A 22978-nucleotide genomic window follows, 5' to 3' on the forward strand; every position below is an offset into this window, starting at 1 on the left:
AGTTGTTCAATATTCAATGGGCCCGAGGAAAGCTTTTTCTCTGTCGTCGGGTTTCTTTTTGTAGGAAGTTTTTTGTGACAATTTTTCGACATCCGCCAATGTATAATGTATTTGTTACTGAATTATTACTGTAAAAATATCAATGTCCAATCCTGTTTTTGAGATAAGTGTTTTGTGAATCGCCTAATCCATATATTCATTTTTAATTTTATTTTTATGTATAAATAGAATATATTTTGCAATATTTATTCGAAAGCCTTGGCATAATACCTCATGAAGGGTCCTCGTCACTTATGAAGAAGCTTTACAGATGCTTTAAAGTGGTTATCCGCTCAGTTAGTATTTTATGTCCTTTTTTAGTTTTTTTTTAAGTTCGCATCCGTTACTATCATATTTTATTTGTATTTTTAATGTTATTTTGTAAATGATATTGGCTTTTTGTTAAAAAATGAGTTTTTTGTTGACAGAGTCTTGTAATTACAGAAATGACTATTTGTTTTCTATTCTCATAAACATATAATTCTATAATCCTTTTTCCAATGTCCCTAATTTCTTTCTTTTTGATCACCTGTCTTTTTCTTTCTATGCCTGGATAATTTTGATTTCCAATCGAAGACCCTTCCATCTTTTTCTTGACTCCTAGTATTTCTATTTTGTTTTCACTTTTGTGGTTAGTACTAAAACGACTGATTTATCCCCTTTCTTAATGTTTCTCATTCTTTTTATCGCATCTATTTTGTTCTTCATTACATAGCATAATTTTATCTATAATATATAGTCTATTCAAAGTTTTTCTGTACATCAGACAATATTTTCCTTCTCATTTTATTGTACTTAAAAAGAGACACAATGCTGCTTGATTAGTTCCAACACGTAAATGAATGAGCCTGTGAAAGTCGTCGTTTTAGTCTGATAAGCATTAAAATGGTATCCTTCCATGGTCAGCAGAATCGGCATACCTTAACATAATTGAACGGTTATGGGGAGTTTTAGTCAATTTTAACACTATTCTGCAAAAAACTACAGCAATTTCGGCAACAAATGCTTGCCTAAGACCTTATAAATAAATAAATATTGTGTCAGGTCTTCACATTATTTTGTCTATTCACTTATGTATACTCACATTGATTTCATCAAATTATTAAGTGATAAAATTAACTAATGATACATTTATTTTTATGTAACATTACTTATTTTGTACCTTATATACTTTAATACCAGAGCTTCACTCTCAACATCATAATATTTACTGATAATACATGATTACAGCAAGGATCAATACTTCTTTATGTTTCAAGAACAATTATTAGCAGAAAATAAAGATTGTTGATATACTTTTATATTATTAACTAATATTAATTTACTAATATTAGTTAAAACCATAAAATTAGCCTCTTTCACTCCCTTACACGAACAAAAGAAGTTCTAGTTCTAAAATAAAACACATTAATAATTAAGCGGTGTTACTTAATTAAGATGGTTTGTTTCGGGACCTTTTTTTACTTATTTAATTAACAAGGATTTTACGCAAGAAGACTGCATTATATAGAACAAAACAACGCGCTTTAATTATCTTAATTTTCTCGCCATTTTGATACGGTTCATTTATGAGGAAGATGTATAGAGCCGATGAATTATTACATGATGAACATAATTTGGTTGCATATGAGAACTTGGTGTATTGTTGAACTAGAATGTTGTCTTACTTTGTTGACTTGTTAATGTCCTCTCAATTACATCGACCGGTCATATAAACAACCTCTTAATATTAACATCAATATAATTTAAATTAGTGTTTTTAAAATATTGGTCAAAGAAACGAATTCGATTAGATTGCCCAAGTTTCTAATTTATAAATCCGATTGTTTATAGGTAACAGTTGGTTTCGGAATCATCAAATAGACCCTTGCGAATCTATTTCTATAACAAATAAGGTGTAAAAATATTCAGGTGCCAAATTCTATTTTCGTATACAATGAATATTGAATTTGGGCAATGTCTAGACATCGTTTCACATTTATTATAAAGGTCCAATTGTAGAAATTCAATTCCATTACGGAATTTGATATGAAGTTCTATTAGGTTTTTGAATTATTAATTTTTACCCGATCGAATGATATGTAGAAAAAAAGGGAAAAAGTCACATTTTTTAGATCATAAGTATAAACATTTTATTATACAATAGGTTAAATTTTGTTATTTGTTTCAATTCAGTGGTTTTGTTGAGCTATATGCAATTATAAAAGTCTTGTTAAAATAACCAATTTGGAAACTACATTTAAAAAGAAAAATATAGGAATTGCTATATCGGATAATATTATTTACGCTTAGTTTTTATTTTGATATTGATATTATTTTAATTAAAATATATATATATATATATATATATATATATATATATATATATATATATATATATATATTTTAATTAAATTGATTATGATTGATTATTGATAATTGATAATTTGATATTGATATTATTTTAATTAAAATATATATATATATATATATATATATATATATATATATATATATATATATACAAAAACTATATTTGAATACAAAAGTTTTAGGATTCACATAATTCTCTGGTTTTGAATATTTAATTTCTTAATGCAGGTTTCAGTTCCATTAACTTGGTTTATGAACTTTCCCAAAAGCCCCATCTATATATTAATTTAATTATTAATACTCTAATCATATAAGCTGATTAAACTAGTTAAAATGTACGTAGCCAGATAAATTAATCAGGGTTCAATATTAATATGATTCAACATGTTATTCTGGGCACGTATAATAACTAGCAGATCACAGTTTTTTTATTATTATTTAATATTTACATTGTTACTAGACTTTTCCGACTAACCTACAATTTGTCTTTATGATAACTTAAACCTAGGTATATAACTAAAAGGACCCATCGGCCCATATTTCAGTCTCTCGTGAACTAATGTTTATACATAACACTGTTGTAATTTTTATTATATGCACCGCACTACACAACACCACACAAGATCAGATGGTTTCATTCTTTTTAGTCTGTGTCCTGTCCTGGTGGTATCCAAAAGCTGTAACAGTTCAATATTCTCATGAGAATGCAGTCTTTCCTCTTGATTTCTTGACTGACTGAGGGTATCTGAAGGTCTCGATATAGATAATCAGTCCTATAGTATTTGGGTGCTCCCAGAATATCTCTCAGGACTTTGTTCTTAAAAAATTTGTATTTTATTTATGTTACTCTTTGCAGAACATGCAGTGCCTTTCTTTCAATTAGCCAGTACATTTTCCTATATTTCAATTTCAGTTCTTTTCTTTTCTTCTTTACATATTCCTTCCAGCGAAGTTATATCCTTATATATCGAGATTCCTTTCGCTTTATTTAGCGTTCTTGCTATATGGAATGACAGTATTATTTAATATTATTGGTGCTTGTACAGTTTGTTTATAGGTGGTCTGCACATGCACAGATTTACTTTCATTAATTTTTATTTTCCAAGCTTGTGTCGAATTATTAATATTGGCATCTTCCTGTTGCTATTTTCGTGAGGCTTCTTCGACAACTATAATCGCAGTATTATCAGCAAATGTAGCCCTCGTAATATTCTCCATTTATGGTATATCACAAGTGTAGAGTAGATAAAGCATTGGTCCTAGTATACTTCCTTATAGTACACAATAGACCACATATAATAAATACAATACAGCATTCCGAATATAAATTTTTTAATAAAGAATGTGAATATCCAGTTAATTATGCTAAAAATTATTAAAAAATGCAAATATGAAATTTGTAAAATTCGGTTAATATATTACAATATTTGAGGAATCGTTCATTGACAACATGTGATTTTTGGCAATTTTTAATTATATATACTTCTATTGTAATAAAAAATAGCAAGAAGTATATATTCTAATGTCGTTCATTATAATGTCTTTTACCAAACCAAATTATCGACAGGGATTACTAAGCGCCTTTTGCCTCATATCATTTCGAACTTATTCTATTTTGACTGATTCAGGTCTGTCAGACCTCTAGCTATTCTCTAAATACAACAATAAAAACATTATTCTAAGTCTAAAATTGATTCTAATACAAGGTTTTGTGTTATTTAGGGCAATTAATTGAATTAATGAGAAGATGATGTTATGTTGAATTATTAATTAAAATTTATGTATTTATATAATAATTATAATTTAAATATAAATAATATTATATATGAATAAATATATACAATACTAATATAAAGTCTAAAAAAAAGGTAGCAATTCATCAATACCGATTTATATTTATTATAATTATTATATTATTATAGATTTATTTTTTTTATACCTTTAAACCGATTTTTGAAAATTGGCTTCAGTGTTCCCCGCCAATGCTGCTTTATGTCATCTGATGACTGAAAACTGATGTATCAAAGTAGTTATTTTAGTTTTTGAAGTCATTTGAAACCATGTCAACTGCATGCGGTGGGTGCTCGAGGGAATTTGTCGTGGTTTTCATCATTGAATTTGTTGTGCTTTAAATGTATATAATGTAACAATAGATACGGAGCAAATGAACTACTGCTATTCGTTTTTGGTGGCCATACACACTGAACTGCAAACCTCTATTCGAATTCCTGTAGAATATGGTAATATATAACAACTTTAGTCCACTTTCATGGCTTTAATCTATCAACTGGCGATAGTCGCGGGTTCGAATCCTGCTGGGGCATGGTCATAAATTTATGTTTCAAGGCAAGAGTTCAAAATACGAAAAGGAAAATGATCCCAGTGACGCCAGTAACCAGGTTGGATAAGACCGGAGGTCCTCTGGTATGACCTCTAAGTCGGTAGGTTTAATGACGAGGATCGTAATTCGAAGGCCACGTAAACTGTAAGTCCAATAAAGATAAACCCTTGTTGGTCAAATGGAGACTCTAAAATATTTAAAAAACCGCCAAATGCAATGCTTGTGTCAGGAATCTACGAATTTGTGGTTTTTCTTAAACCGTGGATTTTTAATATTTTTTTGATGATTCTGACGAGATAATGCCAATAAATGGCTCGTCATGTCATGTCACGAGACCCCAGACTAATATTTTAAAATATTCAGAGCCGTATAAATCGTGCTCATAACATATATACAGAAACTAAAAACTTAATCCGCAATATCTGGAATAAACTTGCTTTTATCTATTTCAGTCTGGTACATTTCGAATGCAAAAGAAAAACATATTTAAAACAAATACATCTTCGACGAGATTTACATCTACAAACAGCGTTGGATGGAACTTCTCGGTTAAATAAATCAAGTCGAACCGAGAGCCGAGATAAAAATAATAACAATTTGTGTAAAGTGACAGTGATTGATCAAAATAGAGGCGCATATCCAGATGTTGTGCGTATCCAGAGCAGAAAGTGTTGTGTTATACCCTTCGGATGATATTTTATAACTTTTTGATAGACGTTAACAGCACTAATGGTTACGAGGCCGTGTTGTTTTTTTCGGGCTAAAGTTTTTATATTGAGCTGTTGTCTCACTAAACAGTGAATGGATGGTTTTTCAACGTGTAACGTAACGATATCCAGCCATGTGGGAGTATACTGAAAATATCGTAAAAGTCTGCTATCAGTTTTTTAATATTATTAATATCCCTTATTATATATATTAATTTCAGGAAAATATTACGGTTTCCATGTTGAAATTCCTGGAATTTTTTTCCTTCATGATTACTTTCTGATGTGTATTTTTAAGCTCGTTACTCTAGACTGACGTTCTACTCAAAAGGCACACCGAGTGAAGTATTATAAAATTTATCAAGTGTCTTAATTTTTGTTTGAACACATGTGCAGTGATATTATGGCGATGCGTTGATGTTTTGACCGGTTAGCAACAAAATTTTAATTTCATCCCAGTTTTGATTGCACGTAAATATTATGAACACATAGGGTCGACCGTAGCATGTATAGAAACCATGGCGCCTTGAATATATTCTTGCATATGATGCGAAATATCAGTATATGGTGCTAGAAGAATATGTGCGGTACCGATTTTGTTGATATCAGTTGTTCCATCTACTTGTTGGTTACTGAGAACAGCATCAGGCAGATGTATATGGTCATCAGAATGAAGCTGATTGTGTGCATTACACACATATCAACAACGTATTAATACAATTGCTAACGGCTCCGAAGAATATTTTCTTGACCTTTCTAAAATAAAATATGGTGTAATTGTCGGTTAGTTGTTTAATGTTTATATTATATCCCTCTTCGCCTTTTAAAATATCACTGAATATTTCAAAGCGTTCTAAGAACAGGGATTGACTTTGATTATTTGCACCGTGTTATATCTACATTGTACGTTCATTAACAGTTGGTACATTGTATCTTCATATTAAGTCATGTCGATATGGTACTTTGTCTGATTTAATTATGATAACGTTGTTGTCAATTGAGAACGCTGATGGATGATCGGACCAATTGGTTAGGATTTTGTAAAAACGTCCCAAAAGTTGCAATTTCTTCCTCCTCCATCTGTTAGATGTGGTTGGATCCACAGTTATGGGCTATTTATGCATTATATGATATACACGTTGACCACTACTTGCTGTTTGCCCTTGAGGGCGTGGCATTTTGCATTAATAAATACTCAACAAATATATATATATATATATATATTAATAATTTAACTAAATATGGTGGTTACCATATATTGGCAATATTATTTTTCATATTCAATATATTACAGCCAATTAAACTACATTGTCAAAAGTAACACATAGTGTATCTCACAAAATCATGAAACCCATGAAACGTTACCATGAATAGCACAGATACACGTCAGTTGAAATAAAAATATTAAAAAAAAAATTTGTAACCTTATGCCAGCCTTCTACTGTGTCTAATTGTGCCTATAAAGTATTCTCGAATTCACATAAACGCAAACCCAAAATTTCATCAAAATCAACTAGACCTTTTAAAAAGTGACCAATTACATACACACGGACAGAAAGATTATAAAGTAGTCGACCGAAAATAGTAATTATTGTCTGGATCACATGCATACTTTGACAATTTTTTTATTCGTCCAACAGATGGAGATGTATGCATTTCTTCTCATATTAATTTTGAGACAGGAAAGGACGCAGATAATTGCTTGGATCTCTGTACATCATAGATGAATTCATGTTGAATAATGTTAGATGTGCATATAGGTATAGGATAGGAAAGAGTTGAATGAAGCAGTCGATAGTAAAAAGTAGTCACTACTAAGCAGACGATATTAATATTTATTATTATTTTAGAGTAATTCATTAATAGATACATGTTGATGACAGACGTGTTAATAACAATTACTTAGCTAAATTTAATTTAAAATAATTAGTATAAACGCATATTGATTGTTGTTGTAGTAGAAATAGTAAAACTAACATAAAACATATTACTATATAGAGTTATTTCAATATTATAATCATAATATGTTAATATAATAATAATATAAAACATATAAAAATTAAATTAATTTGGTTCGTTTTATTCAACTTGTCAATATTTAAATGGTCACTAACTATAACGCTACTCCTATTACATATTATATATTTTTATTGCTAATAATCATTGTGTATTCTTATTGCTTTCTCTTTCTTCTTGTTATTGTTCTCGAATACAATTGTTATAATCCAGAATAATTGATTTCTGTATTATATTGTTTTGTAACATATCGTAGGTATAACATATAATTTAAATGTCAACTAATAATAGTGTATTTATGATATGCAGCATTCCATATCACCAGCATATCACTGGCATTTTTTAATCGTCTCCCTCAATAATATTTGTATTCCTTCGTTGAGGTCAATGCGAAATTTGCAACTGTTTATCAAGCTTCTCCAAGCTTTAAGTGTGATCTTTATTTCACACCTTTGTGATATATCATGTACTTTTCTTCATAGGCAAATATTTCATTTCAAGATTGCTTCATTTCGTTTCGTTTAAGCAGAAATTCAGAAACGGACACTTGGTCTCTTAAATTTTTCACAATTATATGTAAGCGCATGTAATGATGTTACTAGATACCAATTTATCTATTTCAGGCCATTTTAGAAATCGACTTAAGCAACTGTTTCGGAACATCGAAAAAACGTTGCTCGATTAATGACGACGTTATTTTAAAAGAGGAAAAACGAATTGAAAGTATATATAAATAATTTGAGTTTTATTTTATAGTAAGGCATATTCGATAATTGCCGATTCATTCATTACTGCCCTTGGCCTGCACGCATTAAATTTGGAGTAAAACAATTCCTCTTCCCCTATACTTCCTATGAAGATTTCCTGCTATCTTTGGAATATCTAAATTCATACAATTTTTATTACATTACATATTTTTAAACGCAAATTTTAAATTTGTAATATCTCTGAAAATATTTGTTTAATTTACATGCTGTATGGAACCATATTGATCTATATTAATTGCACACTGTATTTAAGGTACTTAATTCGATAAGGATTAATGCCGTATTGCTTAAAATAGCTTCGTAAATAAGCCATTTTCTCACGTAAAAAGTAAACAATAAAAATGGTTAATGTAGGTTATCCCTAAAAGATAAACATATACCATCGCGGACTTTTTTGTAGACCTTTTTATGGTGTACAATACTGTAGTACATTAATTTGATCTAACTCGTAGGGTTAGGCAGCGTTTTTGCTAATTGCTAAATAAGCCTAAAAAAATAGGTTAATTTACGACATCACGTTAGAAACTTATAAAATTAGCAATGTTGCCTTAGTATATTATGCATGTATTATACATATGAACCTTCCTCTTGAATCACTCTATCTATTGAAAAAAACCGCATCAAAATCCGTTGCGTAGTTTTAAAGATTTAAGCGCACATAGGGATATAGGGACAGAAAAGGCGACTTTGTTCTATACTATGTAGTGTTAATTATAAAAATAATAATTATATATAAGGCGACAACGAGTTAGCTATTTTTAATAGCCATTAAGTCCCTTTATTTATTCCAAAACCATTATTACGTTTTGTGAGCCACCAGAACGTCCACTGATCCTAACACTGCGGCTTTAAATATTTAATATCTTAATGCAGATATCGGCTTAACTAATGTCACTAATACTCTTCCAGATATCTCATCAATTTTTCATACATGTTTACCAACTCACTGATCAATTACCCTAGTTTAATTCACTAAAAACTATTTGATGTCACGTTAAAAAATAGATGCGGGTGGAATAAGAATGGGTTATTACGCGATATTTGTGAAATGATCGATTCTCGGGTTCAATCAATTTTAATATAATAGTATAAAAAGTCGTCTGCCTTATAGACGTCTAAAAACTTTGCGCTGATAACTAATGAGATTTATACGTTCACAGCAAATGATTAAATTGTTTTTAGAATTTCTAATATGATCTTTTTTTGTGGGTTAATTTATATATGTTTTGGAGTGCTTGTAAGGGATACAATGAATGTTTTGCCTTGGAAAAATAGGGATTTAGCTTTTGAATGGGTTGAAAAATTGTTGATTTATATATCTTTTATTTTATTAAATTCCATATAAAAATTTTCTAACTATCATGAAGGGGTCCCTAACTATTATTAGTACACGTGATAATAGAGTGAGTAATATGATAAATTGTAGTTATCTCACTTTACAAACATTTCATTCTAAGACACAAGATACATATCTAGGCTTCTTTAATAGGTTTTTATGAACAAGAAGAATACTGACTTGGTGATTTCCGTCCGTGAAGTGTATTGATTTACCTTATTATGAAATAAATGAATATTTTTTAAATTGCTATTCAGAATGCAAATTTCACTGCTTTATGTTATTTAAGTATATTGAATTTAGAACTAACCTGTGAAAACTTTGTTTTTTTCACATTTGTTACATTTTTACCTCGGCACAATTATTTTTAGCATGATTCTGCCATTTCAGTTTAACATCCAAAGACATATTTAAATATTTGATACTATTCTCATATGATAGAGTAGTACCATGTAATTCAAAACTTGATTTTTGAAACTATTTGATCTCGTTTAGTTTTATTCACCATTGTTTAGTCATCTTTATAATTTTGTGGTTGCCTGCATTTTCTATCCAGGTGCTTCATAATGTTTGTCCACTGCTACTAGTAGCATGTAATCTGCGATTTGGACTACCTTAATTTCCTTCAGTTCAAATATATCATTGGCATTATAGAGATAATTAATTCATTCGTTCATTTCTTTTAATACAAATTATGTATTCTCTAGCTCAATTGTGAATATCTTCTTATGGAGATATAACGGATTGCAGTAATAAATAGACCAAATATATAGAAAAGAGCCTGAAAATCCTCACTCAACCATTATAGCAAATTATAGCAAAATTTGTAAAATATCTAATTTACCTATTAATAGCTAATTTTGAGACAAATTTGGGTTTGATATTAAGAAAATAATATAGCGGGATCTTTGACCATGATAAATATTGAGAAAAACACAAGAAGATTGCGAATATATAAAATACCTGTCTGTGGGTCTGTGATACCTGTGAGACAGTGTGCAGTTCTATTTTGAATGTAAGAATAGTTTATGTAATTCTAATAGATATATGTGTTTGGTTTTATATGAAAAAAAAAAATGTTTTAAAGGTGTTACATATTTTTTTTTTGTTTTCTTGTTCATTGTTCCAAAGAAATTGGTTCTACAAATAGCTTACCACAAAAAGTGAAATAGAAGAAGATGAGATTGAAAAAGTATCGCTAGCAGTACTCTCGTTTCCTTGAGGAACAAGAGGCCGCATTGGTTGGGTGCTGAAGAAACAGAACGGACAGAGGGTCTTAGACACTCCGTAACTTATACTGAGATATAGACATACAGTTTTTGGTGAACACAGGATGGATACTGGTCCCAACAGTTCAATAAAGTCGTCGTATTACACTTAAAGTACCCCACAAGGGTACTTTAAGAAACAATATCAAAAGGGTTTTGAGATTTATAAAGAACAAAATAATCTGAATAAATTCAAGGGCCATGAGACCATAGTTACTGACTACTGTTTACTGATTAAGAACACGAATAAATAAATAACAAAGGCATCTATGCTATTCATGAAAAAAAAATCAACCAAAATACTAGTAATGTTACAGACATTATATTTCTTTAAGCCAATATTAGTGTTGCAGTGGATATAACATGTATATATATATATATATATATATATATATATATATTATATTATATATATAAATATATATATATATATATATATATATATATATATATTATATTATATATATATAAATATATATATATATATATATATATATATATATATATATATATATATATATATTCTTGAAAATAAAACAATTATTACTTAATTTACGACAGTGACGCAACACCGTGGTAACAAAGGGATTTAAACGCTGGTCCTTAAAATATGCAATAAAAAATTTGATGGAACCACTCCTCCACATCATCGGAGGGGGATGTTATTTTTAATTTCATAGGAGTCTCGCTTTATGCCCCGTTTTTATTTCCATATGAATTTGAATTACGCGGCCTCCCTCTCGAAGAGGAATCTGATATGATATTTGAACTGAGGGTGTGCCATAAAAGTTTTAAACTTTATCAGTGGCCCACACAGAACCGGAATTATGATATCACGGTGTAATATGCGACCGTTTTACAGTCTTTTTATATGTTTTTATATTAATAAGACCGATGTAGTTAAAAATAATTTGTCACCGTCAATTTTTTTAGACCAGTTTACCTTAATCTTATTCCCAAAATTGTTTTTTTTGTATTTCCATTCAATCTACTCTGTAGAGTTTCTTGCATACTATTTTCTTCGATGTGATACAATGTTTTTCTCATTCCGAAGTTCAGAAGTTTCCCAGAAATTAGCCAAGATGATTTTGTAAGAATTAGAATGTAAGGCTCATCAGGCAACCAAGGATCTACATCCTATCAAATATTTTTGATGATAATTTTTACTTAGGTTTTGTCTCAAGATTTCGTAATATCTTCTTTGGTGGTATACAAGCTTTATTTTACTGATTGTAGTTTCAAAGTAGGAACCAGACATACAATTAAGGATATTACGCCCAATGTAAATCCTTTTTTTTTAGTTTAAGCATATGTTTTTTTTATATTTATTAATATAGTATTACTATGTTACCGAAATTAAAATTGGTCTCTACAGTGTTTAAAACTAGGTACTTATCTAGGAAACCCCACCAGGCAGCACTTCCGAGATAACATGGGAGTGGAGATGTTCATGTCGTGTTGTGAATCTCTTAATTTTCTCTTGTCGTGGTATCTGAAGGTCTCGGTGTAAAGAATTGTTCCCGTAGTATCTCGGTGCCTCTATAATACTTCTCAGGACTTTATATCGAAATACTTGGGTTAAGAGTTCAACTGAAAAATCCCCGGCCTACCATAGTAAAACATATTTTTTTGGAACAATTAGTTTTTTATTCGACATAATTCCCTTTAAGGGTGATACACTGATTATACCGACTCTCCAACTTTCCTATACTATTTTTGTACTACGATTTGCCATTTGCTACAATATAGGCCTCAGTTTCGGCGGTCACCTCTTAATTCGACGAAATTTTCTTCCCAGTGAGCATTATTTAGAGATCTGAAAACAGGAAATAGTCGTTGGGGACCAGATCTGGAGAATACGGCCGATGAGGAAGAAATTCGAAGCTCAATTCATGGATATTTGCCATCGTTTTCACTGAATTGCGAGACGGTGCATTACTTGGTGAAGCAGCACTTTCGTTTTCTACAAATGCGGCCGTTTTCGGCGATTTCGTCCTTCAAACGGTCCGATAACGTTACGTAATAGTCGCTGTTGATGGTCCTTCCTCTTTCAAGGTAGTCAATGAAAGTTATTCCATGCGCATCCCAAAATACAGACGCCATAATCTTCTCAGATGACTTGTTGCGTTTTCCCATGATTTGGAGCTGGTTCATCGTGTGCAGTGCACTCGGATGACCGTTGATTGGACTTTGGGGTGAAATGATGGATCCTTTCATCCATTGCCACATATCCACGCAAAAGCTTGGGTTTATTAAGCTTGATCATATTCAAACACTGCTCCGAATCATCAACTCGTCGTTGTTTTTGGTCAAAAGTGAGCTCGCGCGGCACCCACTTTGCACTGAGCTTTCTCATACCCAAATATTTGTGAATGATATGATATACACGTTCATTTGTTATCTTCAGAGTGTCTGCTATTTCATTTAATTTTAGTTTACGGTAATTTAAAACCTCGTTGTCGATTTTTTTTATGTTTTCGTCGATAACAACTTATTTTGGACATCCACTGCGTTCACCTTCTTCAGTGCCCATTTCACCACGTCTAAACTTAGCATACCAATCTTTGATGGTTGATTTTCCTGGTGCAGTGTCCGGAAACTCGGCATCAAGCCAAGTTTTTGCTTCAATTGTATTTTTTCCTTTCAAAAAGAAATATTTTATCAACGCGCGAAAGTCCTTTTTACCCATTTTTTTCACAATAAATAAAATTGCTTCACTCAAAATGCTATAAATCACAAACTCATGATCCGACATCTGTCAAATTTATACAGGCATCTTTTGAGGGTTAGGGCTAACTAAAAAATATATGGATATAATTCTGGTAGCGCCATCTATGTGTCAGGCCGAAGAATTTTCAATTGATATGTTAAGTGTAAGTAATTCCATTATGTATTAATACCCGTTTTAAACTATTTCTGACATGATATGTTAAAATGTGATGAATTGGTGGGTGGTACAACTCTTCTCCAATCAGTATATTACATAGCACTGGAATTAGACAAAATGATAGTTCTTTCTCCACTCGATGATGTATTCACAGGTTTTCTTTTTAAATTAGCTTAATGCTATTTAGGAGGGTTCCCCAGAGATCCAAACAAGTGATCAATTGATCACAAATTGATCACAACCAATATTTATACTAATAGAATATTATCAAAGAAGTTTATCAATTTTTTTCAGTAATTTCACTGACTCATCTTTCAAGTAAAAGTTATCGATGTAAAAACTATTTCCGTATAGCAATAATTTTTTTAATACATTGAGCGGTGTTCTTCTTTTGTTCAAATGAGATTTCAAAATATACTGTCGTATAGTGTATAGTACAGTATTTTCATCGGTCCTCTAGTGTCACTGGAATTTCTATCTATATTTATATTTTTCTTTTATTTATATTATTGTATACACGACACCTGGTCACGACAAAGATGAAAACTGCGGAGTTATTCAAGACGAAATATGCCATTACGGACCTGTTTATTCATTTCGGCAAACGAATTCAGGACGAACTTCTTATCACCAGCCCGTCGTATAAATGAATGGATTAACACATTTTCTTCGAGAGTTATCTCGTTCATATATAGAGGAGTGCTCTTCTTAATCGACTTTCTTCCGCTTTCGATAAAAAAAAACTCGGCCTCTGTAACTCGCAAGGTGTTTACGTTTTTTTTTTCGCCTGTTATTCCTTCCCACGATAATACCTGACTTCTTGAACAAACACGTCGGTTGGATCTTACAGAAAGTTGTTGCGTTATGATGAAAAAATGTCACATGAAATTGAAAAAAAAATCCAAGCCTAGAATATTTTATGAAATTTTTCTGGTTACTGCAGTACAGATGATGTTTGTGCATGGTTCTTATTTTTTTCAAGCACAAAAATGTATTTTTACTACAGCGAGATTCTCTCATTTTCTTTAATGATAACATATTACACTAATTATATTTAACACATAATTTTCATTAGGTATCCCGAGCGTATCTCTTTTAGGAGAATCTCTTTGAGACTTATTCTGTCCATTATGAAATTACTTAATCGCATTAGATTATTTTTCCTGTTTTTCAGGGTTTTATGTTTACACCAAATAGCTTGTTTAAGCTTTTTATGTAATATATTAGAAATTCTATAGTATCAGCCTAATTTATTACACATTTATAACATATTTTAGTTATTTTATTATTTACTTAGGAATTTATTAAAAATATATCGCAAAAATCGACATTAGTCGGTTTTACTCTTCAGGTATGGTACTCCTCAGGATATTCTATTTTGCGTCATATGAATTTGTACCAGTGAAATTCTAAGAAATTCTTCGATATCTCTAATAACCGTGTTTTCTTATATAGTTTTAATGATTCTTATTACTTTTAATTAAATTTAATCTTTTAAAATCAATAGTTCAACAGTAAAGTAGCAACAGTTTAAAAAATATCGCTGATAAAAATTCATGTAACGGTCTATTGAATTGTCTATTCAAACTTTTTTTGTACATACGTATTATACTTTGGTTGGAAATATATTGTTGTTGTGTAGATTGACTTAATTAAATGTACATTTATATTAAAGAGAGTGCTCGGGTAGATATAGTACAAAAAGATATAGTATGAAATTCTAATTTATTTAGAGACAATGGAAAAGTTATTATTGCAAATTTGTCAAAGTTATATACTTTATATACCTATGCAGATTTAAAGATATAAACAATTTATTGTAAAATATTAAATACCATTAATATAATTAATGCAATTATAGTGCATTTAATGACTATAAAAAAGAAGTTTTATAAGGATCAATTAGTGTCAAAATATAAAAATTAACAAACACAAACACTAGCAAGGATGTTTTCCGTATCTTTAATGATTAGGAAAGAAAATTTAGTTTGTATGTTAATCATAGACATAATTTGAAATCAAATTTGTCTATTACACAGTTCCAAAATTGTACGATAATAATACATACCGAAATATATTGCCGGCATGGTTGGAGCAGTGGTAAAGGCGACATGACTGTCCACCTACTGTTGCAATAGTCGCGGGTTTGAATCCTTCTGGGGCATGGTCCTAAATTTATGTTTGTGATTGTTTAATACTTGATTGTCCTAGGCAAGAGTGTAAAATTGGACAAGGACAATGATCCCAGTCACGCCAGTAACCAGGCTGGATAAAACCGGATGTCTTCTGGGATGATTCCTAAGTTAGTCGGTAGGTTTATTGCCGACGACCGTGGTTCAGAGCCCATGTTAAACAGATAGCTCTAGTCCAGATAAACCCTCGTTGGTAAAAAGGAGACTTTAAAACAAAAAAATTAATCTATTAATTTTGGAAATACCTGAAATTATTATATTCTTGAAAAATATATTTCGTAGGATTCAACTGTCTGAAGCCTGTCCAAATCATTGAATATTATTTATTGTGGTTTCCGGTCAGAATACGATTAATTTGGTTGGCTCAGTGATATTAGATATTTTATTTCAGACCTTACATTAAATACGGTTAGTACAATCTTAATTTACAATTAATTTATTCGAATTTATGCGAAATATTTAATCACTTCGTTTACATATTTGATTCCGAGATCATAGTATAGCTTTTCGTTGGTTATGTAGCGAAAAACATTGGTAATTAATAGTAGAACTTTGTTTTGGGTGCGTTGGATTATTAGTTGGTTTTGTCTTAGTGCAACTCCAGATATGTACCCTGTAGGTCCAAATTGGCTTTATGATTGCCTGATATACTAATCTCGTTGATTGTGGGTCAAGCTGGGAGTATCGTCCGACTAGACAGTACAGTTTCTTGACTTTGAGTCTAATCTGCTATGATTTTTGGCTAACATGATGTTTCCAGTTTAACCTACCATCGATAATTAGATATCTTATAGCAACTGTCAATAAAATTTGCTTTTCTTTGATTTGCTTTTGTTAATATAATTACTTTAAAGGACTTGACCTTTAAAAGTCACTGTCTATACCATACTCTTACCATTTTTAATCTCTTATTATCTCCCATAATAATAAATTAAATCTAGAATAACTTTGTCAATTCAATTATATAGAAAAGCTAAATTTAGTAAAATGAATTTTGGTTTTATAAACAAATTAACTGTGCAAGAAAGAAATAAGAAAATTGTAATAAATTATAATAATAATATTGATCAATTCAAACTAAAAGATTTTTTAAAATAGATGTTTGATAGAAGAAAAAAATATGTTTTATCATTAGCATCAAATCTTATATGGAGCTTTTTTTGCTATAATGAACTTTCCTTATTTTCTTTAATCATAGCCTATTACATTAATTATATTTAATACATAATTTTCATCAGGCATCCCGAGCGTATCTCTTTTAGAAGAATCTCTTTGAAACTTGTTCTGTTTTTTAATAGTATTAGATTATTTCTTCACGTTTTCGGGATCATTCAGGATTTTAAAATAAATTGAAAGCTTTTTTATCTTTGAGTTCGTACATGTTTTTAAGCGTATACCTGATTTGCAAGTAAATTTTTTATAAAACTGCATTCTCTAGTATATAACAAGGGTATTCTTTAATATTACCTATTATAAAAAATTTCGTAAAGTGATTTATTTAAAATAACGCTAAATTAAAACTAATGATATAACTAAAGTAACTTACATGTTTACGTAATTCACAAAATTCCACTAATATATAAATCCTCTAAATTCCAAGTAATTATATTGATGACAGATACAATCTGTTATGTTACAAGTAACGTGATCCCTATTTTTAACCGATTTATCTCCTGCTGTTCCTAACAGGATAGTTTTTAATGAGGTATCCACCGAAATATATCACCTAATTTCAACTTTTCAAACATTTCTTTAATCATATTAACACCAGTAGCTGTTGGAGCATTTTTTTTTCGAGTCCTTGACATCGATACCTTTAAATTCGATCACATGTGGTTCATCACCGGATATTTTCTTCAGAGGTTACACCCTCTTAATGCTTTTGCCAGATGGAGCAGCGTGTAGTTTCTGTCAATCGCGCTACCTAACAGAAAATGCCACAGCAATGTTCTAGTAATTATTTTAATGAATAATATTGATGTAATTACATTTTCAATTAATTTACTAGAATAATTTAAATAGACGTTCCATGAAAATTATTACATTATATAGAACTATATATTAGAACGCCGAATTACATTATATAAAATTATCACAGTAATGATTGTACAATGATAATTTCTGTTTTGCCGCATTTTTTTCATAATTTTAAACAAGAACTGGTAGGTGCCAGTGATATTGGTTAAGCGAGGTTTTCAAAAATTCTTGCATAAAATTAAATCCTTTGGTAAAGTGTATGTCATAGTGATATGAACAATCTTATATCTTGAGCATCAACTTTAAATTTTATTCGATAGTTTTATTATGCGTAGACCTGGATGGCCACCTATACCAAAATAAATTCTCTGTAACTTCAGGTTTGGTTTGGTGTTTCCTGGTTTCCTGTTAATATTTCATATTACTGCAATTAATATTCTATAGTTTGAAATCATCATAATATGATGTGATATTCGGTTGAGTTTTGACGTTAAATGTTACAAATGATTAAATATACATACATATATATATATATATATATATATATATATATATATATATATATATATATATATATATATATATATATATATATATAGAAAATGGCTTATTTACGAAGCTATTTTAAGCAATACGGCATTAAATACAGTGTGCAATTAATATAGATCAATATGGTTCCTTACAGCATGTAAATTAAACAAATATTTTCGGAGATATTACAAATTTAAAATTTGCGTTTAAAAATGTGTAATGTAATAAAAATTGTATGAATTTAGATATTCCAAAAATAGCAGGAAATCTTCATAGTAAGTATAGGGGAAGAGGAATTGTTTTACTCCAAATTTAATGCGTGCAGGCCAAGGGCAGTAATGAATGAACCAAAAATACTGGATCGATTTTAATCATGTTTTCATTGAGTGACATAGGCATATATATTTTATGCCCGTGCAAAGTCGGAGCGGGCCGCTATGTTTTTATATACAACGTTCATATTTTTTTCTGGAGTGTATTTAATTTAGTATCAGCATTGCACCCGTGCGAAGCCGGGGCGGGTCGCTAGTATATATATATATATTTATATATATATATATATATATATATATATATATATATATATATATATATATATGTATATATATATATATATGTATATATATATATATATATATGTATATATATATATATATATATATATATATATTGTATACAAATATCAAGATATCTCAGGCAGAAATTTATCCTCTATATTAATTTTTTTCTCTTTGCTATCCACCTGGCCTTGTATAGAATTATTTATGTTTTAGATAAAATTGATGTTCTGAATTAAAAAAAAGCTCTCTGATATGCTGATTCAAAATTAGTTATCATGGCTACTTAAATTCAGTTGTATCCATTGCATATTTCATTATATCTACTAATACATAATTTTGAAAGAATAAATAGTTGAAAAAAGTGGTTAAGTTAAACTAACGTGACCAAATTGATAAATTCGTTGGTTTTGATGTTTCTATATATATAACAATTTTCTATTTAGTATTATTCAGATGTTCAGTCTATATAGAGGCTAATTCTGAGACCTTCAGAATATTATTTTCGACATTATAATTATTTTGCTTGATTTGAAGAAGTGCTGCCAGCCCACTAATCTGTCGGTTTTGATATTTTTACGATTTGAAGTTCTAATTTTGACATCAGTATCAAAGAACGGTCTGAAGGAGCGAAGAGTGATTTCGAATACAATGCTCGGCCATACGTTCAAAGAGTTTTGAAGACAGTTGCAGTTCCAATAGCGAGTTCTGTCGCATTAACCGTAGTCATCAGATATAGTGCCTTCTCATTATCACTTGTTCTTGTCGGTGCATGGGCTGGCTAACACGCGGTTGTTTGAAAATACTTAAAAAGAACGAAGTACGAAAAACGAACATCGTCCTTTCAATATGTGTATATGAGATTACATGCTAATATCTAAATTGAGATTTCTAGATTTGATTTTATTGATTTTTTTCATTATTAACAGTATTTAGTAGCCCACAAAAGTATATACATAAATTGCTGTATACTATTATTTCCATATCATAGGCAATCCGCGGGAACTGTGGCCTAATATATTAAGTTTTTAATTGCTTTGATGATTATTTTAGAGAAACTATTACATCAATACAAAAAATAGAAAATATTTCGCAACAATTCGTAATATTTAGTATCGATACTAAATCTACCGAGCCCCAAGTTCGAAATAAATTCACTTACAACCCATAAATCTCTAATGGTGGAGCTATTGTCCGGGTGCAAACCAATGTCGAAACTATCCGGTGAAAGTGAATAATTTATTTCTCTTTCTGAAATTCAAGTAGCGCCAAGCGACCGTGTGCAGCTGCGTCGCAGAGATTAACCGAAGCATTATACGTGCTTAGTCATATCATTCGAAGATCAATATGATATGACGTCCGCAAGAACAAATATCCGGCGATGAAAGTATATGGACGTGCGTGAGAGAATCGGTGGCAAGGACGCGGCCTCTAATAGTTAAAAAGACACGTTTTACGACCGTAAAAGAATCCAAATACTCTTTGATCTCCTGCAGGTTAAATGTGTGTCATTGGGGATATATAGGAGATATAAAACGGGGTACAGGTACCTATTTTAAGTAAAGCGGCGTATTTTATGTAACACGTCAATTGAGAAGTCCCCGGCCTACCATAGCAAAACACATTTTTTTGGTAAAATCCAACTTTTCGATACAATTTTGGTAATACAATTTGTCCTTTGCTTCAAAATGGGTCTCAGTTTCGGCGATCACCTCTTCATTCGACGACTCAAGTCGAGTAAGTAATACCTAATAATAAATTTTTGTTTTTTTTTGATAATGCACAAAAATACAAATATAACATAAAGAAATTGTAAGTTCTAGATTAAATAGTTTACATATTCTATTTAGATCTTAATGATGATTTAGTGAACAATTTACTGCATGAGTCCAGTGACGTAAATATTTATGTCAATATTTTCTTTAATGTTAGACAAACAAATATTATTCAAAATATTTAATAATTTATCCAAATAAATCTTTACTAATTTTATATTAATTTTATAGTTAATTATATGTTTCTTATTACCCTTAATGGTTCACCAATCTACCCCATGGGCAATAAGTATTTCTTATGATATTTATTATGTACATCACATGTATATCAGTTCAGTAAGTGATATCTTGTGTAAATTGTTTTATTATAAATCTTACTCTAAAATATATATGTCTCCTAACTAGACCGGATGGTAGAAAGTGTTTTAGATAACGCACTTCACCGTTATCCCTCACATGTAGTTGATTGGCAAGTACATTGGGATCCACTGATATTTTATCGAAGTACATTAACGCTTTGATATATCGGTGTGATTTCGGTATACATTCCAGACGCCCCTGTGTAAAATGTAATAACTTACTTACCTTACAACTTAATATTAAGATAAATTAAATTAAGACTATTAATTTTATAATAACTTAGCAAAGTAAATTCAAAACTAGACTGTGCATTAAACCACATCGGGTAAATTTCGAAGTGTAAGCAAGAAAACTTTTCATTTTGTTGAAAATGTCTGAAATTGTACCGAGTAAATCGCTTTTGTGGAATGTTCACTTTTTTTACTTTAATTTTAAGAGAAATGCGAATGAAGGTCGTTGAATGCTGTGTGAAGCTTATGACAACCATTCTCTATCGATTTCAACATGGGAATACTAGATTAAATGATTTAAAAATGGCGATGTTGATACCAAAGGCAAAGAGCATCCTGAACACGCAAGAAAATTGGGGACGAAGTTTTGAAGACATTACACGATGAAATCATTAAAGGTCACTTAAATGATTATCTGATGACTCGTAATTGACTAGAAACAATGAAGTCTTTACACCGAAAGTAGAGCGAAAAACTGCCGGAATACGAGCAAAGCCATAATAGTGATATCCTACATGATGAGCATGACATCTCTCGACCATACGTTGAAAAATCGGTGAAAACGTGCTTGAAAAGATTAAAATGGAAAGTGCTACCCCACCCGCCGTATTCTCCGGACCTAGTTCCTTTTGATTACTATTTGTTCCGATATATCGGAGTCGTGATCTGTCTGAGCAGAACTTCACTTCTTATGAAAATACCAAAAAATGGGTTGATTCGTGAATAGCCTCAAAATTTTAAACTAATTTATAATCATAATATGTATTAATAATAATAGTAATTTATAGGCTTAATATGTATCTTGTTTATTAACATTGTTTAACTATTACTGAATGTCACTTAATACTTAATACTTAGAAATCAATCTTGAGTTATGGGAAGACCTTTGTTGCGAAAAGTTTTGAATGGAAGTTTCTGAATTCTGAAACAATTAAAATAAGCTCTGTTTTTTGTTGAAAAAATGTTGCCCAATACCTTGAAATATTCTAGTTGTTTTTTCTTCATTCTTCTGTTTCTCCTTCATTTCCTCTCTTTTATATTATGTTTTTCATTATATCATAATGGTCTATTAAGTATCACATCAATCTGCTCCCAATAGATAGATAGATCGGAATTTCAAATAATTTTGATTGTTTGGCGGGTTTAATCCAAGAGTTTTTAACGTTACAAGTGCTGCAGCAGATTTTACGCATTTCCTGCTGTTGTTTTTTTATAATTGTTTAGATCCTTTTTCATTTAATTGTTCTGTTCATTACGTACCATTTTTTCTGAAGTGCTATGCATTAATTCCAACAGCAAAGAAAAAAATATAAAGTCGGTATATCAGGTTTAATAAGGTTTGTTATTTGGGAAACCGAAATATCCATAATGAAATGAAAACCTCAAAATTAGATGCCGTATATATGTAAAATACTTGAAAATATTCGAAAGAAAATATGCGAGAGCTCGGTTATCCTCCGGCCCCATCAGAAAACTGGAAATATATTTGACCCTTTTCCACCGGATTCCGCCATACAATGGCCGTTAGTGGCTACTTTGCTCTCATAATGTCGCATCTTCTTGGCGACTTCGAGCCGTTGTTAGTCGGCTATTCTCTCGGTGATTTTTACGTTGAGGGAATGTTGTTGTGTGTCGGGAATGGG

This window comes from Rhynchophorus ferrugineus, unplaced genomic scaffold (assembly GCF_030347505.1).
Source record: "Rhynchophorus ferrugineus isolate W39M unplaced genomic scaffold, kcgeb_rfMv2 rfM9, whole genome shotgun sequence".
Lineage (NCBI taxonomy): Eukaryota > Metazoa > Arthropoda > Insecta > Coleoptera > Curculionidae > Rhynchophorus > Rhynchophorus ferrugineus.